This window comes from Tupaia chinensis, unplaced genomic scaffold (genome assembly GCF_000334495.1).
Source record: "Tupaia chinensis unplaced genomic scaffold, TupChi_1.0 Scaffold138390_1, whole genome shotgun sequence".
Lineage (NCBI taxonomy): Eukaryota > Metazoa > Chordata > Mammalia > Scandentia > Tupaiidae > Tupaia > Tupaia belangeri.
The window spans coordinates 2069291-2074277 of NW_006198287.1; positions in this window are offsets into that span (position 1 = coordinate 2069291).

Genomic DNA, 4987 nt, shown 5'->3' on the forward strand with positions numbered 1-4987 from the left:
GGGGGGGGGGGAGGGGGGATCCTTTAATAAGGTTAGAAAGCCACTCCAGGAGGATGACAGGAAGGTTCCTGAAGCCGGATGGAAGAGAAGGAAGGAGGGGAAACATCTGGCATCAGTGGAACCACCAGGCTTAATGCTTCTCATGCTTGATTCAGCCACCACTGTCCCCAGAGAGGGAGTGGCTGGAGTCTCAGATGAGCTCAGGCCTGGGTGGATGATTCATACAGTAATAGCTCCCCTGAGAGCTGGAGACCTAAAATAGCCCCCGGGGAGCATCCAGAGATAAGGAGGAGAAGTTCAAATTTGTGGGTGGCTATGGAAAATCTCTAACTGCCACCCGTGGGCTTTGTGACCCTCAGGCCCTCGCTTGACCTTGGAGAGATACAGCCATGAGTAAGACAAGGCCCTATTCCCAAGGAACTCTGACATGTGCCCTCATCCATGAAAGCCGGGGAACCCCACACTCATAAACAGGGGTGCTGAGAGCAATCCCAGCGCTGTTAGTGCCGCCTAAGCTGGTCACGTGCTGGGCACAGTGCGTGAGCTTCACTTACACAATCTCATTTAACCAGCACAGCAGCCCCCAGGAGTAGGTTCTGTTCCTGGTCCCATACTGCAGACGAGAAGCCCGAGCTCCCAAGAGGTGAGGTTACCTGCCCAGCTCATGCAGCTAGAACATGTGCCCAGGCTGACCTGAGCTCCATCCTGCCTCTGCAGACCATCCTCCAGCCAGTTTCCTGGGAGAGGGAGGAAGCAAGGCTGTGAGGCTGCAGGTCAGACAGCAAGCTGGAGCCAGAGCTGGGGTTGACCCCAGAAACCACTGAGCCTGTGCTCAGCCCACATTCCTTCTGTGGGGCTCCCTTTCATTGCAGGTTTTGTTGAGGAAGAACAGCATTTGGGGCATCAGAAAGGGTTCAGTTTACCTCTAGGCTCTGCCTTGTACTGGCTGTGGCCTCTCTGAGCCTCAGTGTCCCCATCTTCAAAATGGACACAAGCACACTTCTCACAGAAGGAAGTTGGGGTGAACGAGATGACGCAGATAGAACTCCAGGCGCAGTGTCATGCATGCAGTAGGATGTGAATCCACATGCACCTTCCCCCTGCACACTTGGAAGCTGAGACTCAGGACAGACAGCACCCTCCCTGTGGTCCTCTGGGAGCCCAGACCACCAGATACCTGCTCCCCCTTCCTATCCCCACCTCATTCTGCTCCACTTCCAGTCAGCTTGGCCCCTGGGCCACCAGCTCCCTGTGGGCCGCAGAGGCTGACAGGGGCTGATGGGAACCAGTCCCAGCGGGTCTGAAGGCAGATTACTGAGGACTGATGAGGTGAAGAGGGACTGCTGCCTGGGAGTTGACGGCATTGCCTGGGAGGAAGGGAGGCAGAGGGCAGGGAGAGCTCTCTAATCTCAGCTGGATGTCCTCCGGAAGGAGCAGAGTACCATCTAGGGGCATCTCTGTTTGGGGCCTTCCTCTTCTGTGCCAAGGTCACTCTGCTGCTCTTGGTTAAAATTAGCCTTCTGCTCATTGCTCTGGACTGTGAGTGGCCTTTTTCCATGAGCCACCAGGACCTGGCTATGCCCAGCAGGGCTGGTCTACAAACCTCTGCCCTCCACAGAACAAATGAACACATGGCCACTGTTCTGGAGGCTGGAGAAGGGTAGGATGTGCGGGTAGGAGTGCGTGCTTGTTCATACAGGTGGTCATGCCTGCACATGTGATTCATCACACCACACATCTAAGGAGGACGTTACTGGGTGGCTGTTTATCACTGGCATCATTTCTTGGTGATTGTTTCTTGCTTACCGCCAAGGCTCACAGGTGACAGCTGATGACATCACCTTACCCACTTCTAGCCCCTAGCATTGAACCGTAAGCCCACCTCCCCCACACACAGAGATTAAGAAAAAATAAGCAGTGGGCCTGTATTCCAGACAATGCACAGAGATGTACTGAGCAGATGAGCAAATGATAAAGTAAAGTGAAGAGTGGTTTGGCCAGACAGTTCCCTCTGCTGAACTACATGCTGTCTTCTTCCCACCTTATCCCCAACCTCTGGCACAGGGCTTGGTACACTGAAAGTACTCAATGATGGTTGAATATGTGAATGAACAAGGACAAGTCACTGCTTTGTTCTTTGTCCACAGATAGTAACATAGTAAGCCAAAACAGCATGTTCAATCAGAGCTCAGGCAAGGATGGTTTGAGCCACAAGAAAAGTCAGCTGAGATGGAGAGGAAAAGAAGCAAAGTGGTCAAGACATTGGGGCCAGACAGACATGGGCTAAATATGCCCTCAGCTGCATGGCTTTCAACAATGTAGTCAGCTCCCTGTGCCTTATCGAGTGCATTCACTAGTCAGAAGCCTTGACTGGAAGGAACAAGATGGTACCTCTTGTCTTCAGCAGAATGCCTGGCATGAGAAAGGGATAAACAGAGTGATATCAGTACTTTTACTCACTTTCAGTGGGAAATAAGTGAATTAAACATCAAGAACCATGGGGAAAGCAGGTGGTGTGGTGGTTAAAGTACTGGACTCCCACTCAGCTGACCATGGTTCAAATCCTGGACTTAGTGGCTTGCTTTCTCACTTTCTCTCTCTCTGGCGAACATGCATGCCTTGTAGCAACTTAAAATAATAATGATGATGATGATAAATAAAATTAAATAATTATCTTTTGAAAAAATCCAGAAGCGTAGGATGTTCATCACAGTGGTGTTTGGTGCTTAGACACTATGTTCCACAGATTAGGATCACATGAGAGGCCCAGGTTCAGTTCCCAAGTTCAACTTCTAGGGCTGGGTAAGCTGGCATATGCCTGTGTAATAATGTGAGCAGACTCGGGTGGGAAGGCATGGTAACACACACCTGTCATCTCAGCAGCTGGGAGCTAAGGCAGGAGGATGGCGATAGAATAAGATCCTCTCTAGAAAAAGAGAGAGAGAGAGAGAGGAGGGTGGTGGTTTCATGGTGCGGTGGTAATGCCACTTCTTTCAGATCCCACCTGGTGACTGCTGCTTGAATCCCAAGTCCAGTCAGCCTGAAACATCCCAGCCATGCAGCCATGCCTTCTGGATCTGACAGACTGGAGGACCAGAGAGGAGCTGGCATGACTGGGCCTTGCGGAGGGTGTCTTTTGATCTCTCTCCTTCTCATGCATGTGCACACACTTTATCAAGTATCATGAATTTAAAAACAAGAAGCAGCAGCATAGAACAGGATTGCTGCTGACCCTGCAGCAAAGAGGCCGGGTAGGGGAGGAGGGACCTCATGAAAGACATCTTGGGCAAAGTCGGTATCATGTGAAGAAAATATTTGCATTGCTTGTATAACAAAGGATTACTGCAAAGAAAACTGGAGTTCTTCCTGTTCCTAAACAACTGACAATGATAAAAATGGACATTGCACAGAAAGCATTACAGCTGATAAATATAGCAAAAGTGCTCACCTTCATCAGTAAATAGAAATATTCATATTGCATCACAGTATTTTTTTGCCATCAGATGGCAAAAAGAAATAGTAATATTAGTAATGGCTAATCATATTGGGGCCAGCAGGTAGCATAGTAGTAAAGGTGTTGGACTCCCACATGGCTGACCATGGTTTGAGATATTGCATAACAGTACATCATTTTTTTTGCCATCAGATGGCAAAAAGAAATAGTAATATTATTAATGTCTAATCATATTGGGGCCAGCAGGTAGCATAGTAGTAAAGGTGTTGGACTCCCACATGGCTGACCATGGTTTGAGTCAAATTTTTAAAAATAATAATAATTAATAAATGAAGTGAAATAAAATAATTTCTTTTTAAAATATCTAATCATTTTGATGAAGATGTAGAAAAAAACGGTTATACTCATGAAGGTTAATGGGAGTATAACATGGTAAAGATTGAAAAAAGTCTCTGTGGAATTACTAATCAAAATTATGGATGCATATACACACATTAGTGGAATTATTGTCCTTCCTGAAAATTCTCCTACAGTAAAACATGCCTTTATATCCCTAAATATAAATGAACAGGGCCCAGCAAGTGACGTGGCAATGAAAGGTGTTGGACTCCCACATGCCTGACTGCGGTTCAAGTCCAGGACCTGGCAGCTTGCTTTCTCACTTTCTCTCTGTCTCTCTCTGGTTAGCACAGATTCTCTATAGCAAACTTAGTAATAATAATAATAATAATAAATAAAATTTAATTTAAAATAATTATTTAAAAAATAGATGGACAATGCTCTTCACTGCAGCATGTTGGTAATCCAATGGAAACAATTTAATGGTAGAACTATGGGGAAGATGTAAAGAAATTTATGGTCGGCAGGTGGCATGGTGGTTAAGGCACTAGACTCCCACATGGCCAACTGCAGTTCTAGTCACAGGCCTGGTGGTTTGTTTGCTCACTTGCTCTCTCTGTCTCTTTCTCTCTCTGTCTGTCTCTGTCTCTCTCCCTGGTGAGTGCACGAGCCCTATAGCAAATTAAAAATAATAATAAACAAAATTAAATAAATAAGTTCTTTTCTCAGTGGGGATTGTTGCTATAAGGCTCATGAGCTTGCTGGAGGAACTGAGAGAGACAGAAAGACAGAAAGTGAGAAATAACCTCCAAGGGGTGATGGGACCCGCAATCCCATCTCCCTCTATTCTCCTCCTGGGATCTTGGACACAGATGTACATGTGCCTGGTGTGAGTTTGAAACCACCAGGTTGGGGACTAGAACAGCAATCAGCCATGTTGGAGTCCATCATCATAACCACTATGCCATCTGCTGGCCCCTTAAATAAATAATGAAAAAGGAAAAGAAAGAAAAAGAAAAAGAAAAAGAGAAAGAGAGAAAAAGAAAGAGAAAGAAAGAAAGGAGGGAGGGAGGAAGGAAGGAAGAAAGAAAAAGAAAAAGAAAAAGAGAAAGAGAGAAAAAGAAAGAGAAAGAAAGAAAGGAGGGAGGGAGGAAGGAAGGAAGAAAGAAAAAGAAAAAGAAAAAGAGAAAGAGA